The sequence below is a fragment of the Bubalus kerabau genome, chromosome 3 (assembly GCF_029407905.1).
Source record: "Bubalus kerabau isolate K-KA32 ecotype Philippines breed swamp buffalo chromosome 3, PCC_UOA_SB_1v2, whole genome shotgun sequence".
In the NCBI taxonomy this organism is placed as follows: domain Eukaryota; kingdom Metazoa; phylum Chordata; class Mammalia; order Artiodactyla; family Bovidae; genus Bubalus; species Bubalus kerabau.
The window spans coordinates 159,204,250-159,229,939 of NC_073626.1; the positions used below are offsets into that span (position 1 = coordinate 159,204,250).

The 25,690-nt window shown below is 45.6% G+C and overlaps 2 long non-coding RNA genes across 2 annotated transcripts in view; one reads left to right on the forward strand and one right to left on the reverse strand.

Annotated features, from left to right (window-relative positions):
- Nucleotides 1-2,033: 2,033 nt before the first annotated feature.
- Nucleotides 2,034-4,182, reverse strand: LOC129647838 (uncharacterized). The gene is made up of 3 exons (XR_008712535.1): nt 3,738-4,182; nt 2,856-3,020; nt 2,034-2,667 (listed from the first exon to the last, which is right to left on the reverse strand). It is a non-coding gene; the product is annotated as an uncharacterized LOC129647838 (long non-coding RNA).
- Nucleotides 3,047-25,690, forward strand: part of LOC129647839 (uncharacterized) — a 36,712-nt gene continuing 14,068 nt past the window's right edge. Inside the window, exons 1-2 of the long non-coding RNA XR_008712536.1 lie at nt 3,047-3,712; nt 17,241-17,331. This is a non-coding gene — a long non-coding RNA (uncharacterized LOC129647839). The remainder of the gene's footprint in view (nt 3,713-17,240; nt 17,332-25,690) is intronic.

The following is a 25,690-nucleotide window of genomic DNA, read 5'->3' on the forward strand; positions in this document are numbered from 1 at the left end:
ATAATTGTAGTTGCAGGGCATAAGAGGAGTGAAAGTTGGAGGGGAAAGTAATTGCTCTGCCATGTAAGACTGAGTTGGATGAAAACAATGGCCTGATCCTTATTAAGGAAGCTGAAAATTTCACCTCCCAACCCTGCAGAGCTAGAGCCTTATCTGAAGAACTGAGAGGGAAACACTTCAACCTACAGGCTCAATCACCAGCTACTTTGAGGTTAAAACAAAAAACCTTTTCCTAGGCAAACCAATGCTATCATGAAAACAGGACCATCACTCTGGCTTCCTATCCTTCTCACCTCTTTTCTGGCTTTCCAACAATTTGCGAACTCACTCAGATTGGGAAGTTTGGAGACCCGTCCCTGCACGCTGGCCTGGCACAGACAGGTAAGGGAGGATGCTACCCAGAATGCGAGGTAGAGTGGACTGGTCCATCAGGGACACCAGGTGCTTCTCAGCAAACTGCAAACGAATGAAAGAGGCTCTAAAATGTTCCAAGTAAAGATGGAAGGGGGGAAGGGGCTTGGGCAATGAGTGATATTAATCCTTCATCGTTTCCTCTAAGGCCAGGGTCACTGGCCCAGATAAACATGGTGCCCCACAGAGATGGTCCCACAGCCAAATGGCTCTCAGCGGCTTGACTCAAAGTCACCTGGACAGGCCTGACGGAAATGCAGGACAGCCCAGCCCTTCCCTAATGGGTTTTCCAGAGTCAATCTATCATTCTGCCCAGAGAAGGGGAGGATGAAAAATAGATCAGGTGCCATAGTACCGTGACCTTGCTTCCTTGGACATGGAAGCAGGTGAAGGAGAGGATGACACAGCTGGGGGCCCTGGGGGATGCTGGCAGTGATGCATTCTGAGTTCAAGTGAGAAGGCTGAGATGCTGGCTTGGAGGAAAACTGGCACTGACTGCCTCCAGCCAGGGCTCTTTCTGGGCACTGGGCAAGGCCCGTGGCTTTGGGAGCTGCCCCAGGCTGGCAGTGGTGCCAGCACTCCATTCACTCTGTGAAATGTATTAATTAGTAAGTGGTTTTGGCCCAGAGAAGGTTGCCATGGCTTCAGATGAGTATAGCAGAAAAGAGGCAAGTCCATCTACAGGCGCCTCTGAAAAATCTCAAGCTCCTGTGGGCTGAGAATAGCTTCCACTAGACAGAAAGTGAGACCCTGACAAAGTTGGATGGGGAAAACTCAGATAGCCATGCAAAGTCGTACATGTCCGCCAGCCCAGGACAGTGAAACACCAATCCCAGCCTAAGTGAAACACTAATCCCAGATTTTGTGCAGCAGATAAGTAAGATTATCGGGAACAAAACAAAACACCCTGCAAAAGGGGTGTTTCTGAGCTCCCTCTGCTCTCTGCTTTCACTCTCTTTTCTAAAATGGCTGCAGAAAACACTTTGGTCTGGTTTTGCCATGGCTTGTCAGAGCCACGGGGTGCTAGTGGTAAAGAGCTATCCTGCTCATGCAGGAGATGCAAGAGATGTGAGTTCGATCCCTGGGTTGGGAAGAGATCCCTGGAGGAGGGTGTGGCAACCCATTCCAGTCTTCTTGCCTGGAGAATCCCATGGACAGAGAAGCCTGGTGGGCTACAGTCCATAGGGTTGCAGAGAGTTGAACACTACTGAAGTGACTTAGCATGCAAGCATGCACAGTCAGAGCTAGAAGACATCATCAAGACCTTCAGTCTTACTTTCTCAGTGGGTGAGCTGGATGGACTTTTCCTAGATTCCGTGGCCAGCTAATGGCAGAGCTGGGAGGGGTGAGGAGAGGGCATGCACTTGAGAAACAGATCTGTCTCATCCGTGGATTCTTTCTCCCACCTCACATTGGTGCATGTTATGCTCAAATCTATCTGCACAACCCTGTGAACACAGGGGTCTCCAGAGTAAGTTGGGCAGGGTCTCTAGAACTACTGGTCTGAATGTGATTCTGAACCTCATGTTTGGGCAGACTGCCCACGCCTCCAGCCCTCTCTCTGGCTCCTCCTGAATCTTGTCACTGACATTTTTCAGAACATCTGCCTTAAACTTGTCTTCCTATCTGAAGAAGCAACTTCCCCAATATTCATGCCTATCTAATCAGTCCCTTCAAGGGACAAAAATCCTGCTAAAAATTCTGGCAGAATATGAGTAGAAAGTAAATGTTGAGAGAAAGGCAGAGAATTAAGTTATAAAGGAGGAAGAAAAAGAGAAACAAAGCAAAGAATGCACAGCAATTCACATTTGTTGTCTGTTTCATATACCCCAGGTCCAGATACATAATTATTTAATTTACTCCTCAGAATAACCCTATTGTCATGTGCATGACTATGGTTGCAGTTGCATACTTTACAGAAAAGTTCACAGCCCAAAAATGGCAGACAAGGAGTTACACCTCGAGGGATGGCTTTCTGGGTCTAGGGCTTTCCACAGTATCAAACAGGAGAGGGAAACAAGGAAGACAGATGTTCTGGGGCCAGGACTAAGGCAGGAAAGGGTAGTGGGAGAGAAGGGTGGGGCTTTGGGGCACCTGGGCTCTGGAGGCTGACCTCTATGTCCTTCTTTCGTGTGTGGTACGGATGTTGTCACTATGCCAACCTCTACTATGCCTCTGCCTCTGTTCTAGGCCCGAGGGTTACTGTAGAGATTGAGAGCGATGCTGATGGTGGGAGGAGTCCATCAATATGGTGGCCTGGGTTAAAGAAATAAGAACTTCAAGTCAGGGTCAATGCTGTGAAGGAAACAAAAGAGGGCAGGATGTAACAGAGAGAGCCTGGGAAAGGGACTGGAGTGGGTAGCCACCTTAGAGAAGGTTATTGGGAGACACCCCTTGGGAAAGTGACATTTGACCCGAGACTTGAGTCATCAGAGTTACTGGACGTGTGATGCTGCATCAGAGAATTTCCTCGGAAATGGAGCAGCAGTGCAGCTTGACTTGATTTTGGGGCCATGCCACCCACCCTGGCTGATGAACTTGGGCAGAGGCACAGTAGGGTAGGGAGTGAGATGGGTCTTCTGTAGATGGGGGTGCAAAGGGAGCCTGATCTGTGAAGAATTAAAAATCACTAATTAGTTCTAACACTGGGGATGGTAACATATTTCTCCCACCACCTGCCCCATGGAGGAGTGGCAAAGGGGCCACCTGTTTCTGGGGGAAGACCAGAGAGTGCAAGCTGGCACCTGGGGCTGCTTTAAAACCTTGGAAAGGGAAGATTACTGAGGAATCTCTTGCCCTCTTTTATTGGAAGGAATGATTTACTCAAGGCCAGTGAACCCTAAGAACTCTTGGGAACCCTAGGGACTCTTGCCTTCCCCCCTACTCCCTGCAACTCTAGAGGAATACAGACCACAGAACTGGTCCCCTGGGCCCAAGGCTGAAGCCCACCTGCCCATACTTCCTTCCCACAATAACTGCTGGGAAAGGACTTTCCCATTTACAAAAGGAAGTCCAGTTCTCTTTTCGGATGTCAGTGTAACAAACGTGTGTTAAAGGTCTCTTGCATCAATCCTCTTAAACAGCAATTAACCAATTGTTTGAGTAAACCAGAGGCATCCGGAGCAGAGGCTTCCCTCAAACCTTGGGACCTGGGAGAGGCTGGGAAAAGAAGAAGAACAAGGAGGAGGGGACCAAAGAGGAGGGGCCGCGGCTTCAGGAAACCAAGCAGAACTCCCTGAACCATGAAAGCAGATGCCTCAGCAGAAGGAGGGGGCCATTCCATGACCGCCTCAGTGAGACGGTAAATACCAGACTTTGCCCGTCACCTGCCGTGGGGCTGCCCTTCCCTGTGGCGGCCTTGCCCTGCCTCTCCTGCTCATTCCATGTCTCCTTCCTCCTCATTCCTGCTCCCTCTCCTTCCCCTTTCTTTTTGTCTTCATTCCCTCTGGCCCCTGCTCCATCTCATTCTCTCTGAAATTAACCTCTGGGAAGGACCTCATTTGGTGGGATCTGACCACCTGGATCTGAATGTCAACTCTACCATTTTTTTAGCTCTTGGTCTTGAAACACGTTTTTTGAGTTTCACTTCTTCTCATCTGAAAATGAGGAAAATCATCCCCAGCTCAGGATACTGAGTTTGTTGGGAGGAATCAGCTAACATTTATAAACCATGAACCACAGTGCAGCTGTCCATAATCATTTGAGGACTGCTCCTTTCCTAATGAGCCCAGGGAGGTGTCACACAGTCTTTGAAATCCAACAAGCATCATCAGTTCAGCTTCACCAAATTCCCACAAAGGAGCTCGGGATCTAGTCTCTGTTCTATAGATGAGAAAACCAAGGCTCAAAGGGGTTAAGCACCCTGGACAGGTGATTCATATAAAGTCTATGTTTAAATAAATAAATTCCACCTGTGATATCACCAGCCAAGGTGTTCAGGGATTTGTATCTATTCTGTTTCCCCCATTTCGTCCCCCAAACATTGTTTACCAAATATTTAACATTATATCATTTCAGTTATAACCCCAAGTTATGGTCACTTTAAATCACCCTCTTCCAACTCTTGCATAAGTTTTAAAGAAGCCAAAGCTCACTTGTAGGAAAACTCACTCGTAGCCCTTGGTTTCCTCTTCTCTATGCTGAACCAACTGACTCTTCCATCTTTCTCAGAGACACTTCTTAGACAATCCTTTCATCCTCTTTATGGTTTCTGCTCCAATTTTATTTAGTTTTTTTTTTAATTGGCTCATTCTTGCAATGTTTATATTGTTGCACAACCAATGAAAGCATGAGTCACAATTTATGGAGCTGATTTCATGTAACTGAGTTCGATGTGTTTATCACTGTTAAATACCTTCTCCCAGAAATCGCAAACACTCCATTCTCCAGGACACACACACCCTCCACCCTGGTCTTTTCCTGGGTAGCCCCAAACCACAATTTGCAACTGAGTATTTACTTTGTGTTTAATGTTTATCTCTTCTCCCAGGCTCTAAGGGCAGGGATCACATTTGTTTTGCTCCCCCAGCTTTAGCTGTATCCCCAGCATCTTATACTCAATAACTCAATCGTCTGAACTCTGGCTGCACATTAAGTCAGCAGAGGAGTTAACAAATAAACAAACAAGAAACTTACTGATGCTTGTCCAGACCTTCTGAACCAATCGGTCTAGGAGGGCATCTGGGCATCTATAATCTTAAAAGTCCTGTAAGTGCTTCCTGCTCAAGTCGAGCTCCTGCTTCCAGGCACAGTGACTCGCTGCTCTGTTCATTCTGTCTACCTGTCTCCTCTCACTGGCACCAGTTTTGCGCCTGCCTTGCTGGCTCAGCCTGATCCCTCACGCGCCCAGGGGTGGCTGGACACGTTCCTGAACCCACCCTAACACATTCTTTCTTTGCTTTAACCACTGTTTATGGCTGACTACCTCCAGGACACAGCTCCTGATGAACACTGTCCAGACGCTCAGCCTGCTGTGTAATGCTGAACCCGGCCCTCCTCCTTAAAATTCTTTTATATTATTTTCCACACGCATGTGGTTCTGTTGGCAGTTTTGTAAGTGCAACTGGTCTCGAGTTCCTTGACCTTTGCTGTGCTCCAGATGCTAAGGTGGCAGGAACTGGATCCATTCCCACAGTTTGAACTGTGTAACTTGAAAGTGGGACAAGAGGAGACTCTGGTCAAACATCAGTGTGAGACCAGAGACAGGAGGGCAGGCGGGCAGAGGCGGTGTTAGAATTTGTGGTCTATTACGAATGTGTCAGAGAAGACTGAGTATGGACAAGACAAGGGTCTTCATGGCCCTTTCTGGCTTTGCTGATGTAAATAACCAGCCTATGGAAGATCAGACTCTCAGCCTGCCACCTAAGAAGACACACCTGGTTTGAAGGGTGGATGCTATGAAGGGAATGGCAACCCACTCCACTATTCTTACCTGGGAAATCCCATGGACAGAGGAGCCTGGTGGGTTACGATCCATGGGATCGCAAAGAGTCAGACATGACTGAGTGACAGAGCGCACGCACACACACACACGCTATGAGGGAAAACTCAGCTCAGAATATAGAAACACCCTCCAGCTGTCAGAGTTGCCCTGTAGATCAGTGAGGGTTTCCCAGAATGAGACATCTGCAAACCAATCTCTTGGTCTCTACCGTATTTCTGCATCCCCTATCCTGTTATTTACTTAATATTTTGTATTTATCTATATGTATGTTATAAAGCAAGTTTAAATGAAATTTAAATGCTATAAAGCAAGTTTAATTGAAAAATAAATGAAATATTTATTCTTATCTTTAAAAGATACCTATGAAATCATAGGTTATATGTGTAAGTGATTAATGCATACATTAATATAATATACACATACATGTGTTTTCTAAATGCATGGAAAATATAGATGCTGGTGAGCCTTTGATGGGAAATATGGTGGTTGTCTTGACTCCCATCACAAACCTGAGCTGGTGTGAGCAGGTCAGATGAATCTCTGATTTCTCACTTGCGGAGGTTCCTCGGCCTCTCTGAGCCTCAATTTTCTCAAACACTGCACAGGCCTCATGGCTCTGGAGAGGATGAAAGGAAGGAATGTGCATGTAGTATGGATCTGTCATTACCCATGCCACTCAGCCCTTGCTATTCCTCACTTTCTGTCTCAAATTAGAAGAGTGAGGGGGTCTCTGCAGGGGGAGAATACACTTCTGGAGCAGCTCTGGTGGGCAAATAGGGGGTTGAGAGCAGATTTTACAGACCAGCCTTCCACCTTCTGCTCTGTTCCACTTCATTTGGCTTCAGCTGTACTTTTAAGATCTCAGGGTGTGAATGAGTGCCAGTGGTCTGAGTCTGCACCCTCCTCCTCACTGCCTTCCCTTTGCCTACTATCTACAGGACACTGTGTCCTTCCTGGACACCCAGCCCTCACAGTTTGTGAGGGTGCTAGTGGGATATTTCTATGTGTGTGGTCTGTGCGTATGGTGTGTGTGTGGTGTGGTATGCATGGTGTGTGTGTGTGCACAGTAGCTGTGTAGTATGTGTGTGTGTGTGTATAGTATGTGTGGGCTTCCCAGGTAGCACTAGTGGTAAAGAACCCACCTGCCAATACAGGAGACGTAAGAGATGTGGGTTCGATCCCTGGGTTGGAAAAATCCTCTGGAGGAGGCATAACAATCCACTCCAGTACTCTTGCCTGGAGAATCCCATGGACAAAGGAGCCTGGTGGGCTACAGTCCATAGGGTTGCACAGAGTGGACACGACTGAAGCGACTTAGCTTGCACATGCGGTATGTGTGGTCTGTGTATGGGGGTGTGTGTGTCGTAGGTGGTATTTGTGTATATGTGTGTATCCATGGTAGGTGTGGGTGGTATGTGCAAGTAGTATATGAGATGTGGCCACTTCTGGAGCCTCTGGTCTCCCCTAGTCCGGAAATTCTTCCCAGCCCCTCCTCTCCCCACCCTACCCCCACCCTTACCCACCCCAGGAATGCTCCTCTTTCTGCTTTCAGCCCCAAACCAAGATTTGCTTTCTCTGGCCCTTTATGTCCCTGGAGCAGTGCCTCTCCTGGAGCCCAGCCCTCCCTCCTTTCCTGAAGGCCCTCAGCCCCTGGACAGCGTGTCAGAATTTCACTTTGATCTGTTGTTCCCTGGAACCAGAATCACTTAATCTCATCAAGAGGAAAGTCAGAAAGTGTGCTGTTTACCTAACAACAATGAACTCTTGACACTTAACTCTGAGCAGCTGCATGTACACACACAATTGTTTAACCCAAATACAAGGCCGCTTCACTGGGGGTCCCCCAGTTAGGAAATATGCTTTAGGGCATCAGCTGGACTGGGTGTGGGGAGCTATTTGCCAGGGTTTCACTTGGGGTTAATAGTTCCTCCACCACCACGACCAGGCTTGCTGGCTCACCTCAGGTTTTGATCCAAACTGTCTCCAAACTAGACCCATCTGTCACTTTTCCTCCTTGGGCTCTAGGATTTTGCTATTTCTGCTTTTTGTGTATGTTTGTGTGTTACTAATTTTTTCCAAAAAAACTTATTCATGAATGATGTATACTTTTCCCTGTGAAACGCCAATAGAACTGTGAGGACAAGGTGAAGAAGATTTCTCCCATTGGATTCTGGGTTGTAATCCAGGTTTTCATAGAGACCAATCATTTAGCAGTGGTTAAGTGTGTATATTTAGAACCTGCACCTTATCTAGAATGATCGATTAACACAACTTCAGATGTCTGGGGGAAGCAGAAGTAAAAAACTGTTCCACACACTAATAGCAAGCACCTTGGGGCTGCAAATAGTTTAAAGACGTTCATTATAGCCTTTCCAGTCTGGGTTCTCTGGCTTGTGACCATGGAACGACTCTCAGGGATGGCCCTGGGAGAAATTCAGCTGAAAGGACAGGGGCCCAGGAGAGCTTTCTTGAATCTGTCAGGAATCAGGGACTCATTTGCTCATTAATTCCTTGGAAAGCACTTTTGTTGTTTTAGTTGCTAAGTCTTGTCTGACTCTTGCAACCCATGGTCTGTAGCCCATCAGTCTGCTCTAACCATGGGATTTCCCAGGCAAGAATACTGGAGTGGGTTACAATTTCCTTTTCCAGCGAATCATCCCAACCCACAGATCCAACCCTGCTCTCTTGCATTGATAGGCAGATTCTTTACCACTGAGCCACCCAGGAAGTCCTTGGGGAAGAATTAAGAGTCAGGTGCTACAATGGCAACCATATTGCAATATATAAATTATTAAATCAACGTGTGTTACACCTTAAACTTACACACTGTTATATGTCAAATATTTTTCAGTTAAAAAATGTAAAATAAAAAGTCAGGTGCCCTGTGGGACATGAATACATAGTCACAGATCTCACTGGAGAAGATGTGGAAAGCAGAAGATTTCCCTAAAATATCTGGATTTCTGCCTTCTTTTTTAAAAGTCCTGAAATTCAAGCTCTCCTGGCCCACATTCCCACTCACACACCTAGGAAGCCTCTCCCTTCAGGCAGGCATGGACCTGTGGTTTGTCTCAGCTCCCACCCTCCAGCCTCTCCCTGGTCTGCCTGGCTCCTCTCCTGGGAGTTGGAAGTCCTACCAGATGAAGCTGATGGAACATCCCCCCCAGAATGAGAGAGTGATGGAAAGTTGTATCAGGGGCTGAGTGGGTGGTGTTGATGTCCCAGGAATTAAAGTCAGACGTCAAGAAACCACTTCCTGCAGCCAGAATTGTGAAAGCCTGTGATGGGAGGTGAAAGGAAAACTACTGTGGCCTCCATTCCTAAAGAAATGTCAGAAAGCGGAGGCCAGCTGTCTGACACGGTCACAGGGAAGACTTGCCTGGAGGCAGAAATAATTCCTTCCAATTCCTTTTACCCATCGGGTTCTCATTCTAAAAGAAAGGTTGAGTTACACAGATGAGAACTGGCTCTGATTTCTCCTAGGAGCACATTGATAAATAATCTTTGGTCTCTGTACATTCTTCCCTTTTGTACTCAGCTGAAAAAAGAAATGACAATTTTTTCTTCCATAAAGCGCAGTTAGTATCATGCTAGGAGAGGTAAGAAAGGACTACGGGATGGAGACAGAGCAGAGGAAGGAGCCATGAGCAGAAGGCTCTCAGGGAATCACACCAAGTGGCAGGAAAGGCAAGCAACTTTGCAGAGAAGGTTCTCTTGGACAAAGCGAGTCAGTTCTGGTGAATGCTGCATATTCACAGAAAAAAAAAATATGACTTAATTAATCTAGGGAAGCAATCTGGACTGACCTGGCCACCAACCCTTTCAAAATAAGACTGTACTGTTTCATGGGAGAGCTGCCCACGTCCATGTGGAGGAGAGATGGTGAGGGAGCAGGGCAGGCATCGCATGGATAAGGATGCTTGAGTGGGGTGGCCTCCATGACTGGTGGAGAAAACTAAGAGATGTTTGAGGCAGCCTCCCATGCCTCCATGCGTGCTCAGTTGTGCCCAAATCTTTGCGACCTTGTGGACATTAGCTTACCAGGCTTCTCTGTCCATGGGATTTCCCAGGCAAGAATACTGGAGTGAGTTGCCATTTCCTTCTCCAGGGGATCTATCTGACCCAGGGATTGAACTCACGTCTCCTGCATCTCCTACATTGGCAGGCAGGTTCTTTACCATCTGAGCTACCAAGGAAGCCCAAGGGGCAGCCACCCAAGATGTGGAAAGACTTTGTGGAATAGTACCCAACTCTGAAAATAAAGGAAAAGAAAGAAAATTAAAAAATAAGGAAGTGGAACACAAGAATGTCTGGTGAAAGCAGAGTCTGGTGCTGAGGTGGAGTATTTATTTGTCCAGGGCATCTGTCTCCACACTCTCACCTGAGATATTTATAAACATCTCAAGGAGTTGCAACCAGATACTTTGGTCTATATATGCTTTTCTTGTTTTGTTTTGTTTTTCCTTCTTAGCTTAAAGGAATGCACTCAGAGTGGTACAGATAAACTGATAAGCAGGGTAAGTGCTTGTCAAAGGTCACCAAGTAGAAATAGGAGGGAGGTGGGAGCCCAGACAAAGGCGGTTGGCATGTCAGCATTTGCTATATGATTTTCAGGTCAGATCCTCTGAAAATGAGATTTTCAGGTCAGGCATCTGTGGGGCTGGTGCCTCCTGGGCTGGAAGGGGCAGATGAACCAGGCTCACCAGTAAGAGGGGCACCTCAACATGGGATGGACCGCACAGCCTGGGCAAGTGAGGCCCTGGCTACTTCCTGGGAGGCAGGGAAGGTAGCATTCATTTTTAAATCCATTTATTCTCTGGTTACTTAAAGAGGGAGCACAGAGATTTGAGCTGATATTTCTAATTCATGAGGCTGCTTGGGGCCAGGACAGATGCGGCCTTTTCATTTGTGGAGAAGGTGTTCTCTAACACAAGTGATCTTCCATATCGAGAAATGCACTGAAAACTATCCTTCTGAAGTTTGAGGTCCTGGATGGATCAAGAGCTGAGACAGTGCTAAGGACTGGGTGTTGCAGCTCCTTTTTTCCCCGGGGACAAAATCTAGACCTTTAAAACTCTTCTAAACTTGAGATAGGACCACCTAGAGGCTGAGGGTTCAAGGCTAGGCTCTTCTGTCTTCTAACTTTCTGCAGGCTGACATATGAGTGGAGTGGAGGTCTGAGGCCCCACTCAGCTCACAGAGCCAGTGGTTCTAGACTTCTTACCATCTCCAGCTCAGCAACCCCTGTATGTCCTGGGAATGCAAGGGTCATCCTTGTAGGACTGGAAAAGAAGACACCTGCCTTTTCTGGCATGATCTTTAATAAACAGATTCAGGAAATTGTGCCTCAGAATCCTGTTCTATGAGCTCTGTGACCTCAGGCAGGGGACTATTCTCTTTTCAATTTCATCAGAAACACAAGGCGGTTGGGTTGAATGATTTCTAGGCAACCTTCTGACCACAGCATTTTATGATGCTGTGTTCTGTGACCCCTGTCTTCCTTGGGAGGCACTTCAATCATTTTTTTCATTACTACTGTCTTTGTCCATATTAATAATCACTTTTTATTATTACTCCTCAGTCTGCCTGACTGATTGGAGCACACAATTATGGTAAGAACAGCAACCAGGCACGGTTTAAGCAGTCATAGTTGAAACAGAAATTCTGTAGGGGCTGGAGTGCATGCAGGAGTGTGTGCTCAGTCATGTCTGACTCTTCGCGATCCTATGGTCTGTGACCTGCCAGGTTCCTCTCTCTATGGGGTTCTCCAGGCAAGAATACTGGGGTGTGTTGTCATTTCCTTCTCTAGGGGATCTTCCTGACCCAGGGATTGAACTCATGTCTCCTGTATTTCCTGCATTGGCAGGCGTGTTCTTTACCATCTGAGCCACGTGGGAGCCATGTGGGGCTGGAGTGATGGTCATTAAGTGTTCCCAACCCACCCCCAGGGCTCAGCCAGCAGACTTTTTCTCCCAGGTAAGGCAGGAGTCTGGGGTGAACCCAGGCTGCCCGAGGGAGACATGACTTTGTCATTTGGGGAAAAAGGGTCCTGTGTCTTATTTTTTGCTCAGGGGGGAGGGCAGCTCATTCAAATTTTATGCTTAAGTTTAGTGCTGGTTTGGGAGGACTTGAAGAGGCAGCAGTGAGTAGTGAGTAAGAATACACACTCTAGAGACAGAATACAAACTTGTATATTTCAACTCCTGTACCTGATTAGCTGTGCATCCTCAGATAAGTTATTTCTCTGTGTCTCTGTTTTATCATCTACAAAATGGGTGTAACCCTAGGTCTTATTTCACAGGGCTGTTGAAGGATTGAATGAGCTAATTTCTGGTAGAGCAAAGCCTGGCTCACAGTGAGGACTTAAGACATGTTAGCTATTGACTTAAGATCATTGTGATGATCCCATCAACCTTCTTGCTACACAAATAATAGGTCTGACACAGAGAGGGAGAGAATGATCTGACCATGAGCACATGGCCAATTGTGGCAGAGTTGAATGCTTAGTCTCCTGATTCAGTGCTGGTCTTGAGGGTCGTGCTCCCTCCCTAGACCTCCCACACCATACTCTAAATCATATTGCCAAATGTCCCCTGCTCCCAGCACTGACCACAGCCGGTCAGTCTGGCCGCCTCAGTGTTGCCTGCATGCACTCAGCATTCCTGCATCTTCATTTTTACCCTGGGAATTCCTTCGTGCTCTTCTCCATCACTTTCAGGAAGCATATCCAAGCCTCTCCTGGAAGTGTGAACATTTTCCCAAACCCCTCCAATGCACAGTCCTGATTCCTTATCATCTGGGCCTCACCTTCAGGTATGGATCACCTTTGCATGATCAATGCCACCTAGTCCCTGCTGCCAAGAGCTTTGTGGGCTGTCTCTTTTGGGACTTGATACCTACTGACCTTCACCTTCTCTTGTTGGCAGTCTCCCTCCTGAACTCCCCAAACCTGATCAGTTCAGTTCAGTTCAGTTCAGTCGCGCCTGACTCTTTGCGACTCCATGAACCTCAGCACGCCAGGCCTCCCTGTCCATCACCAACTCCCGGAGTTTACCCAAACTCATGTCCATTGAGTCGGTGATGCCATCTAACCATCTCATCCTCTGTCATCCCCTTCTCCTCCTGCCTTCAATTTTTCCCAACATCAGGGTCTTTTCAAATGAGTCAGCTCTTCACATCAGGGGGCCAAAATATTGGAGTTTCAGCTTCAACAAAACCCGATGCTGCTGCTGCTAAGTCGCTTCAGTCGTGTTCGACTCTGGGCGGCCCCATAGACGGCAGCCCACCAGGCTCCCCCGTCCCTGGGATTCTCCAGGCAAGAACACTGGAGTGGGTTGCCATTTCCTTATCCAATGCATGAAGGTGAAAAGTGAAAGTGAAGTCGTTCAGTCGTGTCCGACTCTTTGCGACCCCATGGACTGCAGCCTACCAGGCTCCTCCACCCATGGGATTTTCCAGGCAAGAGTACTGGAGTGGGGTGCCATTGCCTTCTCCGACAAAACCTGATAGTCTGCCCTAAATCTCTCCTTCCTCTGCTGCAAATGAGCTGGTGGTAGCAGAGCCCATTGCTCTGTACTCCTGCTCACTCTGAACACCTCTGCTTACTTGCTGAAAATCCAGCCAAGCAGCCCCTCCTTCATGAGTGCAAAGAGAAACTCAACCGTAATTAGGAACAAACTAGGGATCTCTGTGATTCCAAGACAGCCCAATGCTCATGAGCCCTTAGAAGAGGAAACATTTATGATAAGAGCTGGAATTAAAGTATTTTCTCCAGCACATAACTATGTGTTGACTCTTTTCAAAGAAGCAGGTTAAGGATCAAAGAACTGAGTTTCCATTTTAACTACTGTTTTGCAATGGTGCAAACATTTTACAAACTTTTTTTAGAGTAATACAATGGCTCCTCTCACAACGGTCTGCAGCATTTAGTTTTTATTCGTATGACTATTACTTGTGAATTTTAATGATGGGAGAAATCACAATGGTAAGGAAAGGTAGGTCAGGTAAATATATTTATTTCAGTATCTAAAAAATTTAAGTTTTTAAAAGCAGTGAATTGCTGGGTTGGCCTAGAACCTGAAGTGGTGAGGGGGGTCCTCTGATGACCAACTACACATCTATTTCCCTGAGCCCCAGGCGGCACAGTGACCTTGGCAAGTGCCTCAATCACTTTAGGACCTCACTCCCTCTTCAGTAAATGAGGTGGATGACACCTGCCTTTCTGATTTCCCAAAGTAACTATAAAGATACAGTGAAATGGCTGCAAATCATAAAACATTAGACCAAACATAAATCACAGTTGCGATGTTAAATTATGTCTCAAATGTCATGACTTCATCTTCAGGACCTTTCTGCAGGGGAAATCTGAGACAGCGGCTCTATTGCCTGTTTCTCTTCAGTCCTGGAACCTGCCCACCTGCATCGCCTCCTTCGGTTCTGCTGACATGATTTCATGACCTCCCACTGCTGGGTGACATTAGAGATTTCTCCCTACATTCTCCACCATGTGCTTGAGAGTATTTTCATCTGTCTCAGGGGCTCTGAGCCTCACTGTTTGCTCCTCATTCCTGCCTCCTTCCTGCTTCTGAGAGGCTTTGTCTGTGACCCTGGTCTCTGCTATGCTCCCCAGCCTTTGCGTTCATGGGCTTGCTGGGCCCATCTCCTCTGACGCGCCTCTTCTCCTCAGTGGGTTCCTGTTATCTCAGCTGCTTGGGATGCTTGTGTGACTTCCCTGACCCAGGACAGGATCCACCTGCCTCCTTTCCTCTCCCACGCTGATGAGAAGCCCCCTTTTATCCTGCTGGCGATGCATCCCAGCCAAAGCCCAGCAGGCCAAAGCTACAGACTGCCCAGTGAAGAGGGAGTCCTGTCTCTTCCTCCCTGCACCTCTGTTCGGGGAAACCACTAGGAAGAAAAAGTTCTTCCTCCTTTTTCTTTCCAATTTAACCCACTAGTGTGCTGGGAGAGAGAGCAGGCCTTCACCTGTAGAAGGAATGAAATGAACCCCCAGGCTGTACCTTCCTTTGTGGAAGACTGAGAGAGTCGATGTTAGAAAGGAATTTGGGGAGCATCTTGTCCAGGCACCTCGTTCCATGGATGAGAAAGCAGAGACAGGAAGAGAAACGGCCTGCATGAGGGCAAGATGCCAGGCCTGTATCCAAGATGATTAACATATGGTTCCTGTCCTGAGCTGCTTCCAATCACCAAAGACATGTTTACTGTATTGACTGGGCAGACATTGCTACTTGCTGATTAATCAGTCGTCTTTCATAGTTCTCTTTTTTTAAAAAAAATTTCATGGTAAAAGTCACATAATATAAAACATAATATTTCAACCATGTTTAACTGTACAGTTCAGTGGCACTAAGTACATTAGGTGAGGACAAGTACTGTTTGATTCCACTTATATGAGGTTCATAGAATACTCAAATTTACAGTCAGAAGGCTTCCCTGGTGGCTCAGTGGTAAAGAATCTGCCCACCAATGAAGGAGATCTGGGTGCTATCCCTGGGTTGGGAAAATCCCCTGGAGAAGGAAATGGCAACCTATTCCAATATTCTTGCCTGGGAAATCCCATGGACAGAGGAACCTGGCAGGCTACAGCTGATGGGGTCACAGAAGAGTAGGATACTATTTAGCAACTAAACAACAATAAAGTTAGAAAGTACATTGGTAGATGCAAGGAGCTGGGGGTGGGAGGATAGAGGGATAGGGAACTAGTGTTTCATGGAGACTGAGTCTCAGTTTAGCAAGGTGAAACATTCTCATAGTTTTCTTTTAAATAAGTCCTTGTCCTCTGCAAAAGCAATCTACTGTCTCCCTGGAGGCTGAGCCTCCAACCAATGCACGTGTAGACCTCAAAGGGTCATCAAATGGATGTCCAGACCACATTCTTCTCACCCCAGGCTGCTCCCTTCCCCTCAACCATGCTTCTCCTTGGGGGCTGTGAGGATCTCCAATGGGGATAGTGTAACAGAAGAAGAGGCCTGTTCTCTGCTCTTAGCAAGGACTGAAGAACCTCTCACCACTCAGCACCACAGGCAATTCTCAGAACTTTCATCAGCTCAGAGCCTCTGAGAGTGCAAAGAAATCTCTTTTTCCAAACACTGATTTGCCCTCTTTGGTCTGTAATGTTACTGTGCATTTCTTGGAAGAGCCCATACTTTACTGGAGAAGCCCCTTTCTATTCTGCTTTTCATTTCACGAGCCTTCTTTTCTTCTACAGGAGGGATGAGAAGAAGCTGGTTAGAGATGTCCTTGGAGAGGCTGAGAAATTGCTAGGAAAATACCTATGGATCAATCAGTACTTATTTTTTCAGGATCCTGGATCAGTTATCTATTACTATAGAACAGACTACTCCAGAACTCAGTGACTTAAAAACAACTACTTTATCGCACATTGTTTTATGGTTCAGGAATTTGGGCAAGGCTCAGTGGGATGACTTATTTACATTCCACATGGTGTCGCCTGGGACTGCCCACCTAGGACTGAAGGATCCAAGGCAGGTTCAGTTCAGTTGCTCAGTCAGGTCTGACTCTTTGCGACCACATGGACTGCAGTGTGCCAGGCTTCCCAGAGCTTGATCAAACCCATGTCCACCGAGTCAGTGGTGCCATCCAACCATCTTATCCTCTGTTGTCCCCTTCTCCTCCTGCCTTCAATCTTTCCCAGCCTTAGGGTTTTTTCCAATGAGTCAGTTCTTTGCATCAGGGGGCCAAAATATTGGAGCTTCAGCATCAGTCCTTCCAGTGAATATTCAGGACTTATTTCCATGGGGTCTTGATGCTGGCAGTTGGTTGGAGTGCCTCAGTTTTCCATGTAGCCTCTTTTTCCAGCAGGATAGTCAGGGATTCTTTACCTATTGGGCTTCCCTAGTGACTCAGATGGTAAAAAAATTTGCCTGCAATGCTGGAGACCTGGGTTCGATCTCTGAGGTTGGGAAGATTCCCTGGAGAAGGGAATGGCAACCCACTCCAGTATTCTTGCCTGCAGAATTCCATGGACAGAGGAACTTGGCAGGCTACAGTCCATGGGGTTGCCAAGTCGGATACACCTGAGCAAATAACACACATAAGACACACTTTACCTGTTGGCTGAGTTTAGTGGGGAAAGTCTCACTGTGCAAGAGCTTACCATGTTTCTGCTTCTGTCACATTTGATGACATCACTTGATCAAGGCAAGTGATATGGCCAAGCTCAGAGTCAGTGTGATAAGGATTACACAAGGAGGCATGATTCCTTGGGTACCATATGCCACTCCTAACATGCACAGATAATCAGTGAATAGTTCCTTGTGGCAGAGTCTATAGCTATGCAGATTCCTTATCTCCACCCCAGCTAACCACCAATACTCACTCCCTTCTACCCTGTCTGCTCGCATTTCAGATGATGTCCCTGTACTGCGGACTAGAAATGGTTACTTAGTTCCTGACACACATCAGCAAGAATGAGTAAAGAGGAGCTCTGGCTCTTTGGGGTAGGTTTCATAAACACTCTTCTCAAAATAAAAGAACCTCTAGATTTTCCATTAGTGGGCATCGTGTGTCCAGAGGCTCAGAGTGAGGTACAAAGATGTGGGCACCCGGCTGTGCCCCTGCTTCAAGGGGCAAGGATGTCAGGGAAATAATATGGAAGCCATTTAGTCACATGGAGTGGGTAATTGGCCTTGGGTTGTCAAGGGAGGGTGATTCGGAGTGGGACGCTAGAGTCAGTCCTCCTGGGACATGTGATTAAATCATACTTGGTAACTTTGGGGAGAGTAAATACCCTCTCTGAGCTGAAGTTTCCACCTATGGAAAATGGGAGCACTATCAATCAATCAACCAGGATTGTTTTGAAGATCAAATGGTAACACAAGTCAGGTATTTATCACTTTGTCACATTGTAATGGCTCACAAGTTTAACTACTTTGATTGACACTAATACAAACTTACCCCATCTCTCCACTATTCTTCTTGAAGAATGAAATCCAAAAATATGTATATCCTAGTGTAGAAGACCAAGGGAAAAAGGAAGAAAAAAGTGAGAAGGAGGATGAGAGAAAGAGATGGTAAGGAGAGACTGAAATAGAAGGAGGACAAAAAGGAGATGAAAAGGAGGAGCAGCGAAGGGGAGAGAGAAAGAAACAAAAAAAGAGATGGCAAGGCTGAACACACACATGCTTTAAGACCAGAGAGTATTTTCCGAGAAGGAGTCACATCTCTGGGGTTACCCAAGCTCACTCGGCTCCTGGCAAACCTAAAGAATTTGCCATTGGGAGAGGCTGTGTGTCAGAGAGCAAATGAATGTTGCCACCCAAGGTGTCTGTACCAACTTGGACAGGATCCCATGGAAAAAAGAGAAGGGAGTGGGAGTGAGGGAAGGGGACTATTTCTCAAAGCAAGGCTGAGTGGTTGGCTGGGAATTCAACCATGAGACCTGGCCCATTAACAAGTCTGCAAATAATACATACAGTTCTCCCTACATTTTTAGCTCCCAAAGGAAAAACAGAGCAGCCTAGCTCTCCACACACTTTTTCAGACCAAGTCTCTTTCAGTTTTGCCCTCCTCTTTTGCATCTCCTTGGCCTCTTTCTTCCACCAGGGACCTCAGGGCTGGGTACTGGTATGGATGGAAATGAAACTAACTTCTTGCCAAGGAGGAACAGGAGCAGAGCAACATGAAGGGCTCATCCCTGGTCCAAGATCCATTCTCAGTAATAAGGTACCTCCAGGGCTGAGATTGCAGACTTCATATATGTGTAGACGGAAGAATTAGTGATGACTCAAAACCGGGATGTGGATGGTATGAAAACCGCTTTTCTAATTTATGGAACTCAAGACTTAGGATGATAAGAAGAGCATACCCCCAGCACACCGGGTCACAAGAAATCTCTCTGGACAGAAACATCTTCAGACCTCCCCCTCCTGATTAATGTAACTTACTACAGTGCAGGTTCAGTAATCTGAGAAGGGCCCTTATCCAAAATTGCTTGTGATGATATGTTTCTTTCAAGTATCGCTTGCTGTTGTTGTTTAGTTGCTAAAATCATGTCTGAATCTTTTCATGATCCCATGGACTGTAGCCTGCCAGGCTTCTCTGTCCATGGGATTTCCCAGGCAAAAATACTGGAGTGGGTTGCCACTTCCTTCTCCAAGGGATCGTCCTGACCTAGGGATTGAACCTGTGTCTCCTGCATTGGCAGGCAGATTCTTTACCATTGAGCCACCAGGGAAGCCCCATGCTATGCTATGCCATGCTAAGTCACTCCAGTTGTGTCCGACTCTGTGCGACCCCATAGACGGCAGCCTGTCCCTGGGATTCTCCAGGCAAGAACACTGGAGTGGGTTGCCATAAGTATCATTTAATAACCAATTAAAAAGATTTAGAATTAAGGGTAGAAAATTTAGGTAATAAATTCATATTAGTAATATTTCTGTATTTAGAAATCTGCTCATTTTTGGTACTTTATGTTCTTGTCATATTTAAGGAAATTAGGTCTATTGGAATTACAGACCAACCTTGTAATTCCATTTACAATAAGTAATTGAATGATTAGTTTAGGTATGAGTTTTGGTTTAAATCTTAGTTTATATTGTATTCAAATAATTTAGGGATTTCTATGTGGCACTAGTGGTAAAGAACCCACCTGCCAATGCAGGAGACATAAGAGGCTCCAGTTTGATCTTTGGGTTGGGAAGATCCCCTGGAGAAGGGCACAGCAAACCACTCTAGTATTCTTGCCTGAAGAATCCCATGGACAGAGGAGCCTGCTGACCTATGGTCCATGGGGTTTGCAGAGTCAGACATGACTGAAGCGACTTAGCACGCTTAGCACAAATAATTAATAAAACTTAATAATTGCTATTTTAAAAAGTTAATTCATTAGATTTATATGAATCATTTAAGTAACAGAAAATTTACTGGACAATCAAAGTTAGGTGAAATAAATTTATCAATGTGCTACAGAATGTTTTCTTTAATAAGTTTGTAACTAGGACCAAACATTAATCAAAACTCCTTAAAAGTGATGGTTAAACTCACTAGCTGCTTAATAAGAACTGTGTAATTTATAAATTGAAAAGTAATAGATTAAAGAAGAGCAAAGACTTTTGAATGTGGACCCTTAATTAATAGAATATTTTAAAAAATGATCCCTAGATAACATGTTCTGCTCATAAAAGCTACCTGGAAAACATAAAAGATAGTACATTATTTTTATCATGGTGATTATTAGTGTATTGGTTTTCTATTACAGTATAAAAAATTATCTCAAAATGAGCAGCTTAAATGAATGCCCATTAATTATTATCTCACAGTTTTCACAGATCAGTAATCCAGGTACAGATTCACTTGGTCTTTGTTCAGGGTTTTATAAGACTGCAGTCAAGATTTCAGGCAGGGCTAGGGTCTCATCTGAGGATCGAAGTCCTCGTCCAAGTTCACGTGAGTGTTAGCAGAATTCATCTCCTCACAGCTTTAGCACTCACAGTGGCTTGTTTCTTCCAGGTCAGCAAGAGGAAGCATCTCTAACTTCTAAGCCCTGTTTTAAAGAGTTTGTCTGATTAGGCCAGGCCCACCCAGCATAATCTCCCTCTTAATTAACTCAAAGCCAGCTGATGGGGTGAGGGTAGAAAAGAAATAGGAGAGGGGGATTAAAAGGTGCAAACTTCCAGTTGCAATATACATGAGTCATGGGTGTGAAATGTATTAATGTGGGGAATATAGTCAATAAGTATGTGGGATCTTTGGCGATATATGGTAACTAAACTTATCATGGTGATTGTTTTGAAATGTGTAGAAATATCGAATCACTATGCTGTGTAATGGGAACTGACATAGTGTTGTAGGCCGATTATACTTCAAAAACAAACATACGAAGAAGCTCATAGAAAAAGAGATCATATTTGTGGTTACCAGAGGCAGGGGGTAAGGGACGAGGAATTAGATAAAGGTAGTCAAAAGTTACAAACTTCCAGTTATAAGATGAAGAATTACTAGAGATGTGATAGACAGCATGATGAATATAATTAACACTGTATATTAAGGAAAATTGTTATGTCTGGGAGAATTAAGAGGAAATGGCAACCCACTCCAGTATTCTTCCCTGGAGAATCCCACGGACAGAGAAGCCTGGTGGGCTATATTCCATAGGGTTGCACAAAGTCAGACATGACTGAAGTGACTAAGCGCACACACACCTTCAGATCTCAGGTAGAACTCTCAGCTGAGGCCTGGACACAGAGGGCTGGAAGGAACCAGCATCCATGAAACAGAGGTGATGGTAAAGAGTGTTCTTTCACCATCAGCTTTCTCTACATGAACAAGGTGCTTTTGGCCCAAGGCAAGTATTCACCACCTGCTGGAGGGGGTGGGGTTTGCATGACCATTTTGTTGCAAAGGTTTGCTGTCTCCTTGGACCAGACCCAATGAACTCTGATGTGGGCAACACCTCCTTCTAATAAAGGTTGTGTCATTGCCCCTCTGTGCCTGCCTCTCATTCAGGGTTCTGGTCTCAAACTCTGTAGCACCTTAGAATCATCCAGGCAGTTATTAAAATCTCAACAACTAGCCTGCCTCCAGAATGGCTGAATCAGAATCTCTGGAGTAAGACCCAGGCTCCACTCAGTGTTTTATCAAGTGCCCAGGTGATTCCAGTGCTTCCCTAAGATACTGAGGCAGGACATCCAACTTTGGAGTTTCCCCAAATCCTCCTTTCTTGCCCCAGTTCTCCCACAACTAATTCCCTCATTGCCGAAGACTCTAAGACATTCACTCCCTGATCAGTCTTCCCATCTTACTTAGAGCCCACGTCTAGGTTTATGTTCCTTCCACTCCTTCTGAATTTCAGGGCCAGAGGGATCCCAGAGTCCATTTGACTTGAAGTCTTTATTGAATGAATGGACAACTTGAGGTTCAGGAGAAGAAATTCAGGGAGTTTGGTAAGTGCAGAGGAGCCTGGGCCACTTCCTGCTCTAACTGCTTTTCAGAGCTTGGAAATCCTCTCAGTGGCCACTGAGCCCCTTTGGGAAAAGCAACAGTTTGATTGGCTTTCTGGAAAGTCAAGCTGTGGTCAGTTTATGGGAAGCCTTATGATGGGAAATCCACATCAAGAATTTACTAAGAGTGAAGATGGTAGGCAACAGGGAGCCACTGAAGATTCTGGAGCATCAGAGTGCCATGCCTGCCGCTGAACTTAAGGACGATTGTCCTACAGTGATGGTTAGGATGGAATGAAGAGATTGTTGGCAGTGAAACAAGACAGAAAGCCAGGGCAAAGCAGAGCCAAGCCATCCTGAAGGAGGCAAGAAGCTGAGAGAAGGACAGATATGAAGAGTATAGGGGAGATCAGATCAGATCAGTCGCTCAGTCGTGTCCGACTCTTTGCGACCCTATGAATCGCAGCACGCCAGGCCTCCCTGTCCATCACCAACTCCTGGAGTTCACTGAGACTCATGTCCATTGAGTCAGTGATGCCATCTGGCCATCTCATCCTCTGTCGTCCCCTTCTCCTCTTGTCCCCAATCCCTCCCAGCATCAGAGTCTTTTCTAATGAGTCAACTCTTTGCATGAAGTGGCCAAAGTACTGGAGTTTCAGCTTTAGCATCATTCCTTCCAAAGAAATCCCAGGGCTGATCTCCTTCAGAATGGACTACTTGGATCTCCTTGCAGTCCAAGGGACTCTCAAGAGTCTTCTCCAACACCACAGTTCAAAAGCATCAATTCTTCTGCACTCAGCCTTCTTCACAGTCCAACTCTCACATCCATACATGACCACAGGAAAAACCATAGCCTTGACTAGACGGACCTTTGTTGGCAAAGTAATGTCTCTGCTTTTCAATATGCTATCTAGGTTGGTCATAACTTTCCTTCCAAGGAGTAAGCGTCTTTTAATTTCATGGCTGCAATCACCATCTGCAGTGATTTTGGAGCCCAGAAAAATAAAGTCTGCCACTGTCTCCACTGTTTCCCCATCTATTTCCCATGAAGTGATGGGACCGGATGCCATGATCTTCATTTTCTGAATGTTGAGCTTTAAGCCAACATAGGGGAGACAGATCACCAATAAGTGTGCCTCTGACCTCTTCTCCATTTTGTCAACCGAGTCATGACCCAGAGCTGGCATCTGAAAAGCCAGAGTTGGCCCGAACCCAAATGTCTTCAGCATAAGACTGGAGCATGGGATGAACACCTAATGAAGAGAAAGAAGATGATGAGCTTGGACACAAACCTGTGAGCTCTGGACTCTTGCACTGGTGTCTCTCACAGAGGGCAGGGACCAGTGTTTCATTCTAGCGATGGCTGGTGTGTAGTGGAGTTGGTTGGTGTTGGCTTATGGACTGAAAGTGGAGCAGGAACCACTGGGCCGTGTGGTCTCTGGACTTTACAGGGACTCCTAGCTTAATCCTGAAGCCATGCAAGTGGATGTTGATGAATCTAGAGCACAGTGGATGGAACTGACCAAACTTTCAGGTTGCTTCTGGGGTTGTTCCTCCCTTGGCTTGGCTTGGAAGCCTGAGTTCTTCCAATCTGATGGGAAGGGAAGAAAAAGAAGGGGAAGAGAGGAAAAAATATTTGCTTAACTCTTTAAATTTATGATTTTCAGCTATAGATGTGGCTAAGACCACAGTGCCTTTTAAGCTAGCTTATTGCTGGTTTTATCAGGAGATAAAACATTTATCAGGAGATAAAATCAAGTGCACATTGTTAGAAGTGATCTCATGGGTCAAAAATCTGACCTTAGCATGAGATTTTTAGGACACTGTCCCTGAACTGCCGGGGTGTTTGTTTGGGGGAACAAACAGAGAGACACACATTGTAGTTGCTCCTAGTTTAAGGGCTTGAAATCTCTGTATCTTTCTGGCTGAGTATCCTGGGACAAATTATTTAACATCTCTGTGCCTGATTTTCCTTACCCATGAAATGGAAATAAAAATTATACCCAAATCATCATTGTGAAAAGTGAAATGTATGGAAACAGGTAAAGCACACAGAAGCATGCAGAGCATATAATAAGTGCTCGATAAATAGCTGTTACTATTATCTTGGGGCTTCCCTTGTGGCTCAGCTGGTAAAGAATCCACCTGCAATGTGGGAGACCTGGGTTCCATCCCTGGGTTGGGAAGATCCCCTGGAGAAGGGAAAGGCTACCCACTCCAGTATTCTGGCCTGGAGAATTCCATACCATTCAGGGATTTCTGAGGTAGTATATCACAGCAAAACACCACTGGCCTGGGAGTCTGGATGCCTCGATTCTACTCTTTTTTTCTGTCGGTGACTAGTTTTCTGAACTTTCAAGTCATGTTTAACTTCTGTTAGATTCAGTTACTTCATCTATACAACAGAGATAATCATAGTCTGCATTGCCATGTGATTGTGAAGATCAAATGTGAAAATAGATGGAGAAGCAGCTTGCTAACTAGAGAACTCCACAGAGATGGAGGGGACCATCCTTATTGATTTGCCATCTGGGCTTCAGCTTGCTGTCTTTTCCCGCACCTCTGTGACCCTGCTCCCCACTGTACACAGAGTTGGTGGACCAGAAGGGTACCACCGGGGGCACTGTTCTCCCATGGTGGGACCCTGGACAGGAAGTTTATCCTTTAAATCTCCCATCTCCTCTATTCACTCTACCTCCTAGTACCCATCTTGGATCTTCTATTGAGGCTTTTTACTTTGTTTGAAAAATATCTAACATTTAACCAAAATAAGAGTCAGGAACCAATTTAAAGTCATGTATTACCTGTGGCGGATTCATTTCGATATTTGGCAAAACCAATACAGTATTGTAAAGTTTAAAAATAAAATAAAATAAAATTATTTCTAAATAAAATAAAATAAAATAAAGTCATGTATTCCACACATCAGAACCTTAAGTCTCAAAGAGCTACAACTACCTGTTGGAATTTGGTCCCAGAACACTGCTGGTATGGTGATCCACTCACCTGGAATGATCAGAAGGCTTGGGTTTGAGTCCTGTCCACATCCCTGCCCTGCCCTGCAATGTCATTCAGGAACTCACTGTGTTGAATTGGGTTCCCTGGAAAATGAAGGGGTTAAATTGGATTCCACTGATCTCCATTATAAGCCATTTATGTGCCCATGACTTTAAAATGCCAATAAAATCTGTTATTACAAAGAAGAGATATTTCATTTTAGTTCAAAAGAAGAGTATACTAACAGAGTTGTCCAAAGATGGAATGAAAAACTATGAGCTCCTTGTATCTAGAAGTTTTCAAGCAGAGACTGAATGACTTTCTCTAAGTAAAATCCTGCAGAAGGAATGGCTGGCTGGATTTTAAGATCTCTGCCCACTTGGAGATCAAGGGATTCTGTGAATTTTAGGAAATAGGAGGGGCCACAAAAAAACCTAATGAGAAATATTAAGGAATGGGGTATTGTGAGCCTCCTCAAAGCTTGCCCTGCTAGGAACCACACACTGAATCTCTTTGAAAGATCAGCCTTGAGTGAGGAGACCCTCAGCCAGGTGAAATACTTGACTTTGAATGAACTTTCTCAAGGAAGAGGAGTGGAGCCTGGGCTGTCCTGGGAGGCAGGTATTCCTTATATCAGAGCAGAGGCCCAAGTGCCAGGAGGAAGTATTTTCCCCCACTTAACCTGGATGGAGACTTCAGGAAAGGCAGCATGGGCTGCAGAGGGCAAAAAAAAAAAAAAAAAAAAAAAAAAGGAATAAATCTTTATTTTCCTGGTTTGTGGACCTCCAAGAAGAACACTTTTTACTTATTAGCCTGTCTAGACATAGGACCTCACCAACTGGGCTGGCTCTTTCTCTTACAATTTTCCTTCCTCTGTCACTCTTGCTGAGGATGGGGAGGAAGGTTGAAAGCTGATACCAGC